This window comes from Polistes fuscatus, unplaced genomic scaffold (assembly GCF_010416935.1).
Source record: "Polistes fuscatus isolate 324 unplaced genomic scaffold, CU_Pfus_HIC Scaffold19, whole genome shotgun sequence".
Taxonomy (NCBI): domain Eukaryota; kingdom Metazoa; phylum Arthropoda; class Insecta; order Hymenoptera; family Vespidae; genus Polistes; species Polistes fuscatus.
Genome location: NW_025113095.1, coordinates 1,600,859 through 1,620,046, shown reverse-complemented (window position 1 = coordinate 1,620,046; position 19,188 = coordinate 1,600,859). Strand labels below are relative to the sequence as shown.

General features: G+C 35.3%; 4 long non-coding RNA genes across 5 annotated transcripts; all 4 read left to right on the top strand.

Moving 5' to 3' along the window:
- The first annotated feature begins 716 nt into the window (after window positions 1–716).
- Window positions 717–3,758, top strand: LOC122515852. Its single transcript, XR_006303398.1, has 2 exons — window positions 717–1,393; window positions 3,631–3,758. It is a non-coding gene; the product is annotated as an uncharacterized LOC122515852 (long non-coding RNA).
- Window positions 3,759–3,945: 187 nt separating this feature from the next.
- Window positions 3,946–11,952, top strand: LOC122515851. Its single transcript, XR_006303397.1, has 8 exons — window positions 3,946–4,260; window positions 4,344–5,250; window positions 5,323–5,964; window positions 7,114–7,269; window positions 9,480–9,791; window positions 9,976–10,386; window positions 10,583–11,038; window positions 11,925–11,952. It is a non-coding gene; the product is annotated as an uncharacterized LOC122515851 (long non-coding RNA).
- A 413-nt stretch (window positions 11,953–12,365) lies between these two features.
- Window positions 12,366–14,294, top strand: LOC122515854. 2 transcript variants are annotated; one of them, XR_006303402.1, is made up of 3 exons: window positions 12,366–13,167; window positions 13,496–13,874; window positions 13,967–14,294. It is a non-coding gene; the product is annotated as an uncharacterized LOC122515854 (long non-coding RNA). The 2 variants fall into 2 exon arrangements; XR_006303403.1 differs by lacking the exon at window positions 12,366–13,167 and adding an exon at window positions 13,179–13,311.
- Window positions 14,295–15,918: 1,624 nt separating this feature from the next.
- Window positions 15,919–19,052, top strand: LOC122515846. Its single transcript, XR_006303391.1, has 4 exons — window positions 15,919–15,953; window positions 17,559–17,856; window positions 17,921–18,305; window positions 18,566–19,052. It is a non-coding gene; the product is annotated as an uncharacterized LOC122515846 (long non-coding RNA).
- Window positions 19,053–19,188: the final 136 nt, after the last annotated feature.

Below are 19,188 nucleotides of genomic sequence, written 5' to 3'. Positions count from 1 at the left end.
TGGATTATATTTTCTTTTTCCCTCCCCCATATCGATGCATTTGACGAATGGCAGACCTCTGTTGTTTTTGTTATTTTATTCTTATGTTTTAATTTTTCACAGCTCACGTGCACGTATTAACACACGCGTACAAGAATTAATTGGCCATGTATTTAAAAATATGTTTAGAATCTCTGATTAATTAGAAGTCTGCCATTGTAGAAGAAAACGAAAATGGTCAAATTGAAATTAAAAAAATAAAAAAATATATATATATGTATAACAAATGAAAAGCATGTGGAAAGTCTTATGTCTATGTAACCCTGTGATGTATTAGTGTGATCTCAGTAAACATAACTTAGTATGTACTTCTTCTTAATCGTTTAATTAGATTAATTATACTCGATCTTAGTTTAATGTATTTTTTCTTTCGCAGAATCTTCTTTCGTGTGTTTGGCAGTGTGTATGTGTGTTCAGGAATGTGCATAAATATGACGTGTGCGAGCATAACATGAGCATCTGTATTAAGCATAAGGGATGAAAAAGAAAGAAAGCAAACGAGAGAGAGAGAGAGAATGTGTGAAGAAAAAAGAACAGAACTACTCCCAGTGATCCAAGAGCCTCTATTTTCTAGACCGGTATTCGTGGTATATCTTTAAGAATTAATTTAGTTTAAATCTGACACATTATATATATTTATATCATATATAAAATATATATAAAAATATATATAAATGTATTAATTATTATTATTATTATTATATATATATAAATCGTAATCGTAAGAGAGTCTAAACAAAAAATGAAAACTAACATAAGTAAGTAAAACTACAGCGGCTATTGTTTATTAAGAAAAAGAAATTATCTATAAAAGAAAACAAAAAAAAAGAAACAAAAAAAAATACAATTAAACAAAGTAGGTCTATCCTTTTCATTTCATAGCCATTTTCTTTTTCTTCACAATTTGAATCCAATACTTATCATCTTTTCCGTGCCATCTTTTCCTTATCATTGTTCCTTGTTACAGAAAATCCCATATAAACGAATGGTCATTTTCAACGTAAGAAGTTTGAAAGCTGGAATTTCCAATGTTGCTACTAAAGAAGAAAAAACTGATCCTTCCATCCTAGCCATCCTGTTTTTCTCCAGGTTAATTAATTAATTGATTAATTACATTTAATTCCTTTTGCTTTCCACACGTTCTTATCCTTACCATCTCGTTCCTTGTTACAGAATATTTTTAGAAAAATACGAAAAAATAGTACAAATCTGAACAGGAAAGAAGGTGAGCTTGAAATTTACAGTTTGAAAAAAAGGAAATTGAAGAAAAAGAATTAGTAAGCAAGGTGTACAGGTGCTTCGTGAGATTTCGAGACTCGGTGATGCGCGCTTCTTTGGGAGAATTCAGAAACAGGTGCGTTCTTTTACTGTGGACCCTTTACGAAACTCCCATTCGACACACGTAAGAGTAAAATTGACTTTGCTTCCGTTTTGTACTGTTGTTGCTATATTATTACTATTATTATTATTATTATTACTATTATTATTATTATTATTGTGGTTCTTAACGGTCATCGGATATCGGGTTTCAAAATGGAAGACAAAGTACAGCAGCAGCATCTGCACACCAATCCGATTCGAATCGTGGAACGTGATTGAGGATAATTGTCCTACTACAGTGGTGTAGAGAAGAGCAATCTTTCTTCAAAAGACAGACAAAGAGAGAAGAGAGAGAGAGGAAAGAGAGAAGTCTTCGACCGATATAAAAAAAAAAAAGAAAAAAAATATACCTTCACCGATTTCAGTAAGATATCATTATCGATCGTTCCTCGTATCATCTTGTAATTAGCGTATCCGGCTTGTCTCGATTATAAAAAAAAAACAAACAAACAAAGAAGGAAAAAAAAAATAGAAAAACTACGCTCGTTTTTCATACTCGAATTTAAGAGCTTATAATGTTACCCTGTTAACCGCGAAGCCGTGAAGATGAAGAAGTTAAGAAGCGTCCGTCTATATTATTCGATTAAAAACATAAAAATAAGATTGAAAGATTAATTGAAATAAAAAAAAAATGAAAATTATATAAATTATTCGACATAATATATCTCTTAACGTTGTACCGGTAAAATTTGAATATTGTAGTAAGTTCACGTGACTAAAAGAGTGCTCACATGACTTACTACGTGAATCAGACGTTTAAATTTATCCGGAGATATTTTTTAATTGGAAAAAATCTAAGAATTATAGATTGATAGAATAATTGGAACGAGTATATATATTCTTGTATTCAATTTGAAACGTTTATTTTGAATTCTATTATGCTATTTTAAAAAGTTGCTACATTTTTATTTAAATATTAATTCTGTGATATATTTTTTTTATTTTTCTTTTTTTCTCTATCTTCATCTTTTCATTTTCATGGTTTCTCGCGGTCTCTTTGTGCGACTACGATGACGACGACGACGACGACGACGACGACGACCGTGTAGACGATGTAGTACGTATACAACACGCACGTTCACTATAGTTACATGCTTCTATGCAATCTCTGTTGCTAGGCGCACCTTGGGCCTCCCCGACAATATTTTTAGACGATACGTTCACATTTCGCACTCGTTATTCAATGAGACGAAGAACCTGCTTATTTCTTTTCTTTTTCTTTTTTTTTTTGTACTTTGGAATCGATAAGTGAAAGAAAAAGACATCGTTTGACACTTCACTGACAGACTTTTTGATTGATGATTTCCAAATGTGTCGCGCATCTTATTTCTTCTTTTTTTTTTCCAGTCAATTTACAAAACTTATTTTATTTTACATACTTTTTTTTACTAACATTTATACTAACGTTGCAGAAATAATTTTTAATTTTAAATGACAGATTGTAGACAATTATTATTAGAAAATAGTACACTTTGTTTTGATATAAATTATTTGACTGGATGCTGATAATACAGTAAAATGAGAAAAAGAAATTGAAAACTGATGGGGAAGGGAGAAGAAAATAATATAAATCAAGATGATCGATCATGTCTTCTTCTTTTGCACTTCAATCTCCGTTCCAAAGCAAAGTAGTAAGCCGGAAATGACCTCGATTCCGGTAGTGGATCGGTACCGTGAGAGCAGTCGAACCATGAACTGGTTTCGCAGTGGACAACACAATTGTCCCTACACTTATATATCTTTGAATTGCAGTATGCATTTTTTTACCACTTCCTCCTCGAACCAGAATGAAACAAAATGAGCAATCTCTTTATCTCTCTCTCGATATTCTCTTCTTTTTCGGTTATATTATTACTACTATTATTACCAAGCGTTGCGTGTTTATTGTCTGACAAGCTTAAGTGGAGGAAAGAGAAACGTGACAATAATAATAATAATAATAATATTAATAACAACAACGTGCAAAATCACGAATTTTATTTGTAAAATATGCATAAGAAGATATGCATAATTCTGCTATATTGTTCTTTTTCCTTTTTTGGCAAAGATAGTACATTAGGTATACATTAAAAATATCATAATCTCTAAATGTTGTTTGTGTTTGTTAAATAGTATCTTTCTATTTACAACAAATTTTATATATTTTATTTTTTAAATGATATATTATAGAAAGTGTATGAAATTTTGAAAAAGTCGCCAAAAATTGTATAGGTGGCCTTCTATTGGTAATTCAACGACAGTGGCGCCGAAGGTTCGCCGAGTAACAAATTTCAAATGTCGGTAATGGAGAACACTCGAATAGCAAAGTATTTTTCTGTTTGACTTGGAAAAATCTAAAGGTGACATCTTGATAAATTTTAAAAAAACATTTGAAAAATGAACTCATTATCATCTCAGTCAATTGGAAATATTTCTAATTACGAATGACGATATTTTTCAGCGAAAATAAAAAAAAAAGGATCGATAGTTTGCAGGTAAATATGTGAAATAGATTTTGTTTCATTTCCCTCTCTCTTTCTGATAGAAAGTGCTCATTGCACGAACGTATTACGCCATCTCTCGTAAGCGAAACGACGAGTCATGATCGGTCATGAAAGAGTACTAGGCGCTTCGTCTAAACAACACCGGAAGTTGATGACGTCCGTTCCTGAGTCAAGATACCGTTTGGCACCGTTTCAAACCGATAGCCCATTTCCTGGTGAACAATACCAAACCTTATCTAACAAACAAAGTAAAAAACATTTTTGATGATTAATCATCGCTATTGTCTTCCTATTAAATCCACCCACGAAAAGACCACAGCAATTGGAACGGATTCATAAACGATTTATTAGTCATCAGGTATTATAAAAATTGTCAACAAAAATATATTTTGTTTATGCACGTAGAATCAAATTAAAATGCATATAAATTTTGATTGTTAGAGATGTCGAAGAGGCCATTACAAAGTTCTGATTGAAGAAAATGAAGTCAAGTTTCTAGTCAGCAGTTTGTTGAAGAAGAAAGTATAAGGAAAGCTTAGATAGAGTAGAGAAGGGGTGATATGATAAGAGGGAGGGGAAGAGGATAGAGTACACTGCCGTTAGGAAGTCTTTCACCAAGTATTTTCGGAGCAAAGACTTCCCGGTGCAGAGATCTTCGTCAGGTCGAGTCTTACAAATTGCGGCACGGGTGCAACGTACCTGTTGTTTACCACATAGCGGGTTCAAAGCCCGGTCAGTACAACGGTCCTTTCCTTCCTTCCTTACCCTGCTCAACTCTCTTCTGTCTCTGTTTTTCTCCCCACCGTCGAAGATATAAAGAAAGAGAGAGAGACAAACAGAAAGACAGAAAGAAAGAGAATCAGCAAGCAAGTAGAAAAGAGAAGATCATCCATCGTGTAGTCCAGCAAGGCAATGCAAGGCTGAGAAAGAAAGGATAAAGAGAAAGAGAGAGAGAGAGTTGGTAGTAGGCCGTTCTTCCAACTCTTCTTCGAGGAAGCTCAACACCAGAAGCCGTTCTCGTCTCGTCTGCAAAATGGTATGGACGAACTGACGCGTCCAGGAGTTCCTCTTCATCCTTTTTTCGCTCCTTCTCTCTCTCTCTCTCTCTCTCTCTCTCTCCTTTTATCTTCAGTAGAGAGAGAGAGAGAGAGAGAGAGGAATAAGTTTTTTCTAACAGCATCAGCAACATCAGTTAGAAGTAGAAGTAGGTACCACCTGTTCAGTATCAATATACCTGGCAGGGGGTACACTGGACTTTTCCTGGATAACGGAACCAACTTAGAAATCTGTTATAAATCCGTTTGATTCATATTTCAAGAACACTTATCTTTTAGCACATGGATATATGGTATATATGTGTGTGTAATTTATATAAAACACGATGGTATTTATAGTGGCTAAATAGCATATTTTTATGCAGATATAGCAAAGAAAAGAAGATAACGTTTGAAAAGTCCGAAGAGGAAGGGTTGAGGATATAAGACATACAGGAAGGGAAAGAGAAACGAAAACGATGAAAGTAGGGTTGATAGTGAACCCGATGCTCCGAAGAAGAGGACCGGATTGGCCAATCCGGCCAAGCTCCGTACTACGGCGTAGTACTCCAGAGGGACCAGGGTTCAAAGCCCGGTCAACACCATGTCCATACTTCTTTCTCTCTCTCTTTCGTTTCCCCCCACTCAAGTTCTTCTGTTTTCTTCTGTTCGTGTATCTCTCCTCTCGGCCATTTCACGAACACAAACCTCTCGGCAATAACACAACACGCAAACTGGGATCACTCTTCTCTTCCTCCTTCTCCTCCTGTTTCTCTCCCCCTCTTCTTCTTCTCCTTCTTCTTCTTCTTCTTCGAGTCTTGCTCCTCTTTGCCCTGAGGCTGTTGTATTCGGGCTCTGCTGGTGATTCACCATCGGCCGAAGATAAGAGGCCAATAAAAAGAGTGCGATTCAGAGCGAATGGATGCGGGGAGGGACTAAGGGATCGGAAGGGAGAGAGAGAAAAGGGTAGAGACACAAGGGGAAAGGAAAGGGATGACTACGTGATCCGCATCACGGTGGACCAAAAGGTAGTACGGAGAGGCAAGCCTTCGGGGAAAAACTGTCGATCGGTTTCTCTCTCGTATGCAGAAAGAGATTTGAAGGATGGGAGAAAGGGTATTAAAAGGGCCCACAGCTTGATCTTACCAATGCGTCTTCTCTCTTTTCTCTCGGAGGTTTTGTTTAGACGAATTTATTCCGAAGATACGTTCTCAACGATTCTCATAGCTTTTTTCTACACTGACTGAATGAGTCTGATTCAGTTTCGTTTGGATATTGGGATTATTCTCTTCGTTCGTTCATTGAATATTATATTGCACACACACATACATTTGTTATTTTTTTTTTAAGGAAGAAAAATAAAAAGTGTGCATTTGTATTTATTTTTATTATTTTTTTATTTAATCAAAAGAAATAATTTCTTAGAAAAAATATCCCGACAGATATTATCAAATAGATGTATAGATAAATTACAGAAAAAGTCATGAATAAATATCTAATGCATATTTACAAAATATATAGACATTTGACACTTTTTTCTAAACGTGATGCCATGTATGGAAATTCAAAGGATTTCCTTGTATCCGATCCTTAGTACAAAACGATATTATGCGTATGCAAGTAAGAAGAGGAGCCACACTGCGTACTACGCAGGCGTCCTTGAGCGTAAGCGATCTGTTTACGAGATGGTCATCGACCTCGTTGGTACACGCATCGTTAGAGTAGAGACCTCCTTGGCAATGTGCATAGATATGTATGTATGCATGTACGTACGTACATGCGTATTGCAGAGAAAGAGAGAGAGAGAGGGAGAGAGACAGGCAAAGATAAAGGGAAGGTCCTTATACATATATACAAGTTATATTCTTCCATCGAGCGAATTAAATAAAATCTGATAGAGTTCGCCATTACTGCGGCTCTTCTAACTGCCTTTAATCAACAACTTTGTAGCTAATGATTCTTTAATTTAATTAAAACAAGTCCACGCACAGCTGTACATACACGCAAACTTAAATGCATATTCTTTTTATTTTTATCATTTCAATTTAGTTACCATATCGTGGGCCGGTCATGAAGTATACTCATGTCATAGAAAACGTATGAAATTTGTAATTAGAACGTTGTTTATTTTGTTAGATGAAGTGTTTGCAAAATTGTTAATATCTTGTTCATTTTAGGTTCCTGGTTGTGAATTCAATAAATTATTCATATTTCAAGAAACGTACACTGAACGACGAGGAAGCTGCGTATCCATGAATAATATCGAAGATAGAAATATCTATGTGCTCGTACACCAAGAAGGAGTCTCTGCAAATATCAGACACACAAGTTGGGTACTTATTGTATTTGTATATCTACTCTCCTATACGGTCAACACGATAAGACTTAATCTCGTGCGTGTGTGCGTTGCCATTATCACATTCTTGGTTATCAATTTATATAGCGCGAGGTTGGCTCTACTCGCTAGTTCGCTGTATAAATATTTTCCGCCAAAATCTAATCGCAAATGAGAATGTGCGAGCGAGACGGAGATAGGGAAGGAATCTTGCGACGTAATTAAACGTTAGGAGAGATGGTAATATAGTAAATTTGAAGATTCGCTTCCTCTTCGTTATCGCGAGCGACGATATTATTCACTATGAGAAATATTATGATAAGAAAGAGAGTTAGAGAATGAAAAGATCAGGGTTCAAGAGAGAAAGAGGGTCCAATATTGTTATGAATTGGCCAGTTGTTGTTTTATCATTTGATATTTAAAAAAAAAGAAATGATAGAAAGAACAAATTTTCAAGATTCTTTTTAAATAGGCTTAACTTGTGATTATTATAATCTTACTAGTCTTGTATTCATGTAAAAAAATTTATTTTTATTTATTTATTAAATTTATCTTCTTCTCTTGTTTTTAATTACATAAAATAGATAAAAATACAAAAATCATAACGTTTTAATCTTAAATATTATGTATTAGATGTGACACCCTTTATACACATGCGCAACGTTAGGAAAGTCACGTAAACAACTTTTATTAAAAGTAATTGTATAGAGGACAATGTCTCATTTCAACGGCGGATTTCGAAGGGGACGGTACATAGATCGTACACCGATCGATACACCGAGCTTCTAGACAACAATAGACATTTCTATCGATTAATTAACAATTATTTTAATACATTATTGCCTTTTTTTATATAATATCTCATTTTATATAATATCTAGACTGATTCATATGTACTATATGTACGCGTGTATCTATCATACAAAATAGTAAACGATCGACTAGGTGAGGATACGCGGACAACTTTCACTGCTTATATCACGCCAGGATTTTTTTGAATTAAATGTGGGGCTCTCTAAGACACGCGCTCTTGAGCATCAGTAGTCTCTTTGAAAAAGACAGAGAGAGAGAGAGAGACATAAAGCAAACAGCTTCTCTTAAAATAAAAAATAAAATAAATGATATAATATAAAAGTAATATCGTAACATAGGTAATTAATTGTATGACTCAACAAAATATAAAAAGTATTAAAAAGAAATAAATAAAAGAAGAAAAAGAAATACGAGGTCAAAGTAAAAATTGCTTTCTCACAGAAGAGAAGACTTTGAACGAAATTATTATTATCAGCAGGTAGCAACAATACACCTGGAAAAAGAGGAGAGGCCTTCTTGAAAAAAAAGATTAAAAAATTAAAGAAAGGTATTGACGGTTCGGAAATCTTTGGTAATAAAAATAAAGACAAAAGGCCATAGTATAGAGCATGAGAAAGGAAACGAACACGGTATTTTTCTTCGTTGGTTTTACGTACCTCGAGTTGGCCTTTATTAACGTTAAAGAGAAAGACAGAGATAGAAAGAGATTGGTCAGTTTAAAGATATAGATACACGTTGAAATCTCAAGACTGTTTTACTTTTTATTTTTCTTGTTCTTACGTCTGTTGTTGTTGCTGTTGCTGCTGCTGCTGGTGTTTCTTCTTCATACCAGGGCATGCTCTCTGGTCAATTGTAGTTTCTTCTTCCGAGAGTTGCGCGAGGTTAGGAGATTGCATTCCACGAAGCAATTTGGTCCAAGGCCCCTCTCTTTATCTTTCTTTTTCACACTGTGTGTGTGTCTTCGTTCTTTCGATTCGCCTCGCTAGTCACCGGATCGTTTCTCTTCTCTACTTGCTGCTACTTTCTCTCTCTCTCTTGTTGTATTTCTTTCCTCTTTTTTTAAAATTCTTTTTTAGATGTCTTTTGACTTTACGAAAATGATCGATCGTAAAGGTTCCACCCTGGAGCGAGACTAAATCTTTTACGAATTTATGACTGTTCGAGAAAAACTCGGTTCTTCGGTTTTTACTCGGTTATGATTGTTTTATGGTGAACGTACCTTTATGCTGAACAGATTTTTTTTTATATATTTTTACGTAATTATTAATTCTTTTTAAATATATTTATATATATATTTTGTATATTTTTATATTATAATCTTTGTTAAACTGTTACAGTAACATCTACTTAAAACTATTACAACTATTGCTACTTTAAACTGTTATATGATTCCAGCATGGGAATTTAGAAACCGGATCGAGTAAAGCAACCCAGTCTCTCACATAGCAACAAGGAAACCTCTTAAAGAATTTCCATCATGGTTTCTATGTCCGAGTCGTAAATCGAAGAGGAGTTCGGTTGAGCTAGGAAAAGTCTTGTCCTCCCTCCGTAGTTGTTCAACATTGTGGGAAGACCACCGCCAAGAACTTTTTCCTGGATATCTTCTTCTTGCAACACAGCATTTAGTATACTAGTTGAAAGTAATAGAAATATATTATTACAACAGTTCTACATTGATGAATTGTTAGGAAGAACAAAATCGAACAGGTATACTTTGATATAACAATAATAATTCATTTACAAAGTGTCGAAAAAAAGTTGCAAAAAAGAATAATTCAATTTTATAGTCATCTAGAAATTTTTAACCCATAATAATCTCATGTTAACAGTTAAATTTTTTGTATAATTTCAGGGGAAGCAAGCTAATAAATTTAATTTATTTTTCTTTCAGACCATAAGAAAGGACATTTGGACATGGACAAAATATAATCAGTCGTCATGTAAGACACTTTGTATGACGGTAGCTCGACGAAAAACTTTCCTTTTGAAGCGTGCTACCCTCCTAAAGGTCAATGATCGAAAAATGACCTGCATCTCTTCGTGCAGCTCCCCTCTACTTCTACTTCTTTTTCTTTTTCTTCTACTTCTCCTTCTTCTTCTCTTTGAAGTACGACGTAGCACAAAACATGCATCTTCTAATGGTGCTTAACCCTTAAACGGTGAAACAAAGGGTTCCCTCTTCTTAGGAATTCTATGAAAATGATCTTGAAGGTTTATAACGTTTTCTTGGAATATTATTTTGAAGAACCTTGTGGCTCGTCGTTTAATTTAATAGAACTGTTAGCTCAATTGCGGTTTTAAAGTTAAGTATATATTTTGTTATTTTATTTACATTTCTTACTTGTTATGAATTTGATTTATCGTAAGAATTAATTATTTTCTTAAGTCTTCTGCTACATTTTTGAGAATGATTAATAACAGTGATTATAGAAGAAAGTATTGCTAACGTATAACACAAGTTCACACTTAATAATACAAATAACAAATCTTATGTACAGGTAATGAACTTCTTAAGGAAAAAAAAAAGATTTTCAAGGCTCACATCTATTTAATCCTTTTAAAGACATAAAAAGAGAAAAGATAATATCGTGTGAAAAGAGAAGAGAAGGGAAGATAAAGGATAGAAGATAGAAAAAGATGAGGCGATATCAAAGAAGAGAGACAGCCTAGAGAAAGAGATACACGAGGTGAGGAATAAGAAACTGTAATTGCCAGGCAATGACTTTGCTGCAGAAATTGCTTCAGCGTCGCGTGGAAACGTTGGTGTTAAAGTAGCGTGGAGAGAAGCTCCTTTCTCTTTCTCTCTTTCTGAGAAACAGGATAAATCCGGAGAGAGAGAAAACGCTCCGGTACAAAGTACTGGAACTCGCACAAGAAATTGTGGAACTGAGCTTCGCAAACGAATATTCGCGCGATTAAGAAAAAGAGAAAGAAAAAGGATAGAAAGAGAACGGGTTAGTATATAGGAGCAATCTCGTGCTCAACATGTGTCCTGTACTTTACTCTTTATTACCTGTAAATGGTTCTTCGCCACGCCTCTAAAGAGACACGGTCCCTTTCAACTCCAACGGCTTTTGACAATTTTTTATACTCCATTGGCACATTTATTTCATATTATATTTTTTCCTCTTTTTTTTTTTATCTTTATACATATTCTCAATCGGCTAATAAATATTGTCCACATTTTTATTGTACAAAGTACTCCAAAAATACTTAATTTAACAAGCTCAGCATTTTTAATACAAAATAATAATCAAGCCGGGCATTCTATAGAACAGTGGTGGCCAACTTTTGTGTACATAAGATCTACATTTATCTTAACTTAGAGTTTTACATTAATGTTCTATTTATCATGTAGTCTAATCGATTTTTAATAATTCTAAAAATAGTTCATTTTTTAAAATTTAAATTCGCGAATACATTTTGAACTAACAATAAGATCAATGGCAAGTAAAGACAAAAGAAAAAGAAATAGAAAAGAGTTTACGAGCATAGTCTTGTATGGTAGTCATGAATCATGGAAAACCATATATCGTAATAAAGGGATCTGTCTCTCTTGCTCTTCATTTATTTTTCTTTTGCGACAGTGTGAGAAAGGAACTTTCCGGTTATTTAGCGCAATTATAAGTCTCTCGTTCATGGTCCTGACTCTGATTGTAAATTACGATCTTTGAATGAGACGAGCGAACATGATCACTAGATCATCTGTTTCTTTTCAAGTTTTACTCGTGTACAAATCATTAATACAATACTCTAGGTCTTAATATATTTGTTTTAATCATGAACTTATAATATTCAACAGGATCATTAATTGCTAACGTTTACTTTTTTCTGCTTTAGGTAAAATAAAAATGATGGGTTAAACAAAGAAGATTGGAAAAGAAGAAAGGTAACTAAAAAGAGAAAAAAGGATAGGAAAGAAGGAGGGTTGCGAAAATTTCGAAGCGAACGACTTGATAATGCATCAGGACTCGTTGCACCTGTGGCGAGTACATACTCTCTGGAGCCTAGCTCCTCTTGCGCTTGCTTTCTTAGCGTATGCATTAAACGCACGTACATCAGCCTGGGGCCAACAGCTTCTCTCTGGGTTTGGTTGGACTTTCGACTTGCTTGCACCGGCAATCACGATAATCGTGAAGTTTATCGAGAAGCTTGGCTGTGATTAACGAGGATCGCTTTAAATCTTCTGAGAAAAGGAAGATTACGTGATATGGTGTTGTTGTGTGGTGGTGGTGATGATGTTGGATGGCGTTGTTTTCATTGAAATATACGTTACCACTCTTTCTCTCTATCTCTCTCATAAATTCGTGAAATTACTGATGAATATTTTTACAACTTTTGTCAACGTCGGAAGACGTCGTTAACCAGATTCAAGGCGTTTCAATTTCAACGTTTAACATCAATCCCAAGGGAAATTAAATTGATTGACTTCAATTGAAATTTAATTGAATGCTAGCGTAGATCAAATTTCATTTGCAAAATTGCGATTGCAATTAAGTTTCCTTCTTCGAATCATTCATTTGTTGTATAAAACAGAAAGAAATATTCACATACGCATATGAGACATAAGTATTTCAACATGGATCAGGCCTCGAAAAAAAATCATTTCTATAAAATAGCAAATAGTGTAGGAATCTATGAGATGTACAATTGCGTTTAAAAAGTCGAAATATCATGTTTGGTTGGTGCAGTATCATCGACGGTCGATCCGGACGACCGTGAAAACGCTGACGCAGCTGCGGCCGATCTTACCGCGGGCTTCGATCTCGATCCGCCCTCGGCAAGAGGCTCGACCTGCATCGCCATTTTTAGTCACGATCGAAAGAAAGAGAGAAAGAGAGAGAGGGAGAAAGAGAGAAAAGCGACCTCTCATCCTCTCATCCTCTCCCTTCTCTTCTTCGTCGCCGTCGTCGTCCTCCTCTTCCTCCTCCTCTTTATACGAACGCTACTTCTGCAGCCAAGGCCATTTTAATAGCGCAGCGCATTTATCATTTGGGCGAAAACAACGTCGATCGAGGCTAGCGATAGGAACGAATTGCCATGTCGATTCAACCGCTAACTTAATTCTGAAACTAACAGCAAGGTAGTAGTTACTGCTTTGCTAACGTCCTAGCATTATCGCCCAGAAACGATATACTCTTTCTATAAACTTTCCCTTTTGTATTAGCAGCCACACTTCCTTTCAATTTTATTTATATCCTTAATACATTAATTAGCTTCTGAATTGGTTATTTTTACACTTATCTATATGCATGTTTTTGTATTTGTTACAATAACTCCTTTTTTTACATTAAAATAAGACAATTTTGGGCCAAGGGAAAATATTAATTAATGTCAATTAATTTCATAAATATATATATATATTGTAGACTGTTTATTATTAATGTGATATTAATGTAAAATGTTTGTAGGTAAAAAAGAAAGAAGAATTAGGCGAGGAAGAGGAAACGTGGTAGTGTCGCGTGACACGAAAAAGTCGATGCCCCCATGGTTGTTGGTCGGGCAAGAAGCCGGAGGCTTGAGCGTGGCTAGATTCACCCAGAGATCGTTGCTATCGCAGAGTCGTCTCGTTATCCGACACCGCGAGTACACACGCCGGGGCACCGACTTCTAGCTTTACCTTCGACGACGACACTGTTGCTAAGGGAATCCGATTACGTCTCTTCTTCTTGCAATTACAATCGATCTAATCTACTAGCTTCCAACCATTTTTCTGACACGCTTCTATTCCAAACAAAGGCTATGATGTCTTAATAACAACAACGCTTTAATTAATTAGAAATAAATTGTGTAAAGTAACTGTACATTCTCTGTTTAATAATTTTAAAGAAGAAAACTGTCGACGAGAATCTCTCTTACTAATAAATGAATCATTTTTATAGATATGAGAATCCAAGAGGGAGAGGAACAGAAGAAGAAAAAATAGAAAAAGAGAGGAACGTTTGACATTAATTTATACGACACAACCGAGTAGATCCACACAGACAATAATCGATTTATTCGAATCACGCGTTGCGGAATCAATCGGCGGTGATGGCGTGTGGACTAAATTGATTTTCTCGTTCCATGTTGAAAGAGTGTCTTCCTCTTTTGGTCCAGCACCAGCACCATCATCAGTACCCGTCCCTCTTCCTTCCCCTCGTCATACGGCTTTCGACTAGAAAGCACAAAAAGGAAAAAGAATAAAAACAAGAAGAAGAAAAAGATGACGAAAAGAAAGAAAAAAAAAGGAATAAGAGAAAGAGGGTGGACAGATGAAGAAAAAGAAAAAGAAAAAGATAAGAAGTACAAGAAGAAGAAGAAGAAATCGAGAGAGAACTGGCGAGAATGAAGAAGTCGGTGGAAGGAGGAGTAGGAGTAAAAGGAGAGGGGGCGAGGAGGGAGAAGTAAAGGGGAGGAACGTGATGGCGATGCACGAAGAAGAAGAAGTCGAAGAAGAAGGTGCAGAGCCACGCCGTAGGAATATTAAAACTAACTCTCGCGTTCGCACTCCACCTTCTCTCTTTCTTTCTTTCTTTATTCTCTTCTCTGTGCTCTGTTGGGCTCGCTTGTTTTCTTTCGTCTTCTTTCACCTCCTTTATTTTGTCAGCTCTCGCGTCCGAAGATTTCAGTCTCTTTTCTTCTTCTTCTTCTTCTCTTCTTCTTCTTTTAAGTTTGAATCCGTCTCTCTTTCTCTTTTACGTTTGAACGAGAGGTTGCATCTTCCTCTCGTTCTTGTTCTTTCTCTCTCTTTCTCTGTTCCACTCTTTACTCGAAGCCTTTGTTCGTCCCCATTTCTTGACTCCCATCTTAAGCCGCTGTCACGGTCCGACGACAAAACGTCCGGCGACCAATCCGCGTGATTTCGTTGGCATCCTTTCGAAACGGATTTAAGGTCGCTTCAAATACCCGTCAAACGAAAATGTATGGATATATTTATGTATAGATGGATGGATGGATGGATGGATGGATGGGTGGATGAATAATAAATGAATGAATGGATATATGGATTAGTGGATGAATAATGAATGAGATCTCAACATAATCTACAAATAATCTTTCTTCATTTTGTTATTTGAATTTTATATTTAGTCAATTTTTATTTAAGACACTTTTGTTCCATTGTAATTTCGTTCAATGATCTATACATTAAAATTATATATTCATTTTCAGGTCAGTTTTTGGTCCGGATTGCATGAAATTTATAAACTTAAAAAGAAAAAGAAAAAGAAAGAGAGAAGAGATGGTCAGAAAGGATTATTTTCTTCATGATTTCTGATCCAGTGCCAAACGGCGTTAATGGAACAAGACCGGCAGCCGTCCGGTTTCAGTGCCGCTTTTGTAGACTCACGCGCGCACGCTTGGAATAACCCTTCAAAATACTTTGGCGTAAATTTATCAGTGACGTCCGTCCAGTTGAAAAATATACCTACCTTCTCGTCTCTACCATTTTTCGCTACCACTTTTGCTTCCAAGACAACACGTTACGATATACCTGAAATCATCGAAATTAAATGGAAAAAAAATAGAAGGAAAAGGTATTTTTTAATGTGAAATTCTAAGCGATAGAACGAGAAATGGAATTGAAAATAATTCTGAATAATTAAATACATGTATATATTTCTGTGTGTTTTGTATGTACAGGTGGAAGCTGATTGATTACGCAACGACGTGTTTTACTCGGCAGATCAAACAGATTTATTAAACATACGAGGGCATATTTTCAAATGCTAATTAGTATTCTGAATTACTGCTAGCCTAACCAAATGATTAGGATAATCAATAACAAAATAAAATATATAGGATATATAGGAACATAATAAAAAAAGGATTTTCTAATATAACTTGTACCTTTCAAGATAAAAAAGAAGATAATATGTTATTATGAAGGTATAATTAAGACCATTTATTGTTATAATCTGAAATCTTTGCAATCTTGCACCAGAACACCCATGCACCCTTAAGAAGAAGAAAAAAAGAAATAATAAGAAAGAGAGGAGAGATAAAAGGGTGAGAGCGAGAAAGAGGGAAGATAATGGCGACGAGGTCGAAGAGGGTGAATATTCTTTTGAGGCAGCTTAACATCCAGCACACCACTTCGCATATTTAAAATGCAAATCCGTACGCCAATAAATCTCTCGTACATGGTTCGAGCGGTATGTGCGAGGGAGAGAATCCCTCCTCTTCTTTTTCTTATTCTTCTTATTCCTCTTATTCTTATTCTTATTCTTCTTTGGATCCTCTTTCGGATCCTTTATTTCTCGAGAGCGTCCTCCTCATCTCCAAGAGACGTCAGGATTCCTTCTCTCACCGTGACCATTATTAACCCGCAGTTAATTGAATCGCCACGGCCTCGTGCTCGAGAAATTTTTCAATGCGACTTCTCCGTAATTCTTAAGAAAGGGAAAGAGAGAGAGAAATGATGAAACAATCGGACGACAAAGTTTAATACAAAAAATAAGTTTATCCAGAAGAGAAGAGGGTGTAAATCCTCTTTTAAAAAAATGACTTCTTTCCTTATAACGCTCTTCTCTCTCCAGAAAATTATATTTAATCCTGTATTTATGTTAGCACATAATTTAGCCTTTTCAAGAAGCAAAACTCGAGACTGTGAACGTTTTATTATCCACATATATCCGTCAACATATATACATAAACATAATATATAGGGTGAGTCAATAGTAACTCAGTATTCCAACAAAAAAATCCTTTTTATTATATATTCCAAAATTATTTAAATACTAACATATAATATATTTCAATCATCTTATCCGTTTATTAAACCTAACATTTTATTTAAAATATATTTTTTATTTGTAGCAAATATAAAATTACGTGTACTTTAAATGAAAGTAATTATTAACTCACCCTGTAGATATGTGAGTCCAAACTTATTGTTAGTATTTCAGATGTGAGCAAAGAATTGCATGACATTTCTAAAAGCTTCTTTAACACTATGTTTCTCTCTTTCCCTCGTTCGTGCGACCATATGATCTTTCTGACCTTCTTGTAAAAGCCTGCATTAGTGACGTCACTATACTGCTATACATACTTACTTATACTACTCGTCTACGACATAACCGACACGCATACGAGAGAAAAGTGGTCGCAAGCATTCTTGAAAGCACGCGTATTAACACGCTCACGAGGAGTCTTGCTCGTACCCTTTACGACGTGTAAATCACAACTGTGAAATGCCAAGGATCTCTCTTTCTCTCTCTCTCTCTCTTTTTCTTACCACCCCTCGAATATTCGTCCGTGTAATAAAGTGTCCACTTTAAATGCTTAGCGACAAAACTAAATCCTTTCAAAATCAGCCGAATTGAATGCTTTTGTTGAAAAGTTTCGCGGGTCGTGTTTCTTTTTTTGTTCTTTTATTTTAAATAATAATTAGATAAAATTTGTTATAGTACTTCTTATTATATGAAGAAATATTAACTAAATTAAAATCTGAATATTTGAGAACTAATAGATAAATATTTTTTTTGCCTATAGAAAACGCATCTCACTAACGCTCTTGGAATGTTAGATCGAACACAACGTTACGCAACACATCCGAATTCTTTTCGAACAAGGCCACAGATCTAGAATATAAAGGAGGCCTTTGGCTTGTGCGTGAATATCTTTCGAACAAAATTACCAAGAATGTGAATGGCGGGAAAAACAACCGAAAAAGGAAGAAGGAGAATCGACCTAATCGCGAATCGAATGAATTCCATTGATCTTTATGTAAAAAATAATACCAGCTAACGTAGGTGTTCTGTTTGCTCGGGAAACGATGAATGAGAAAAAAGTAAGTAAACAAGAATCTTTAAAAAGCAACGCGATGAGAATCCTATATTATACAGGATTTCTAGGTAAATGAGAGAGAGAACACGATGAAGAAGAAGAAGAAAAGGATAAAAGTAGACGGATAAAAAGACAGGGAAGAGATGCATTCTGCAAGTATATTACAAGGTGTGTCTTGGCTGGTTGGTTGGTAGTATGTTGGCTACTCAACTTAAAGTAAAGGCGATTACGTCAAATCAAGACTCCATACGAGAGGATTTTTAACCTAACGTCCTTCTCTTCTCCTTTCTTCCTCCTCTTTACAAAGTATATACATTGTATTACTACTGCTGAGAATGCCATTGAAACGCAGGATGTAAAAAGAAACGATGTTGAAACCTGGCTAAAGGTCTTATGCTGCTATGTATTGAGATACTTTAACCTTTCCGTACGCTTAATGGGAAATTATACATAGTAAGTCGTTTTTTATTTATCATTCATGACAAAGTCGAAAGTATTGGAATTATAGGGTGTATGAATTGATTTTTTAATATAGTTGAATAAGCAAATGTAGGTTAATGTTTCAGATCATCGACCTTGTTTTTTTATCTCCTTTAACAAAATACGTAAATGCATGAGTTATCGTCGTCTATATTTTATAAAACGATTTAAGAAAAGATAATATTAAAAAAATAACCATCTAAGATTCTAATCGACTCTTTTATTTCTTTCAGACTATCGTTCGTCTGACAAGGTAAGGAATTATAAAAAATAAGAAAGACGATGAAGATTCGATAACAAATCATCATTTCCATCCGTTGTAACGTAGGTATATGCTACGTAGTAAGTCAAGAAGAAGAGAGAGAGTCGAGTTAATTACAACCTAACATACACAAGTTTACATTGTATCCATATACTCCTTTTTTCTCTTCGTAGAAGAAGTTTTACTGTCAGTGTGAGAGAAGAACGAAGAAAAGAAGATGTGGGGGAAGGAAAGAATGATTTCAGGATCAGTGGGGGGTTGTTCAGCAAAGAGGAGGGCATCGCAAGATTCGACGATTTTAATCTCTCCTCTTCTGATATCCTCCTCCTTGGTACCTCCTGGAGACTTCTGCAAACCTGTCCTCTTTTAACAGCCAAGCTTGTCCTCTTTCTATCTCTCTTTTTCTTTCTCTCGTAATATCTTCTCTCTTCTCTGTTCCTTCTTCTTCTTCTTCTTCTTCTCCTTCTCCTTCCTCTTATACTTTTTATTTCTTCAACGTAACTCATCCTCTTCCTCCTTCAACTCCTCCTTCTACTCTTTCTTCTCTTTCTTTTCCTCATCCTCCTCCCCTTTCTCACCGTTTCGAACGCTATT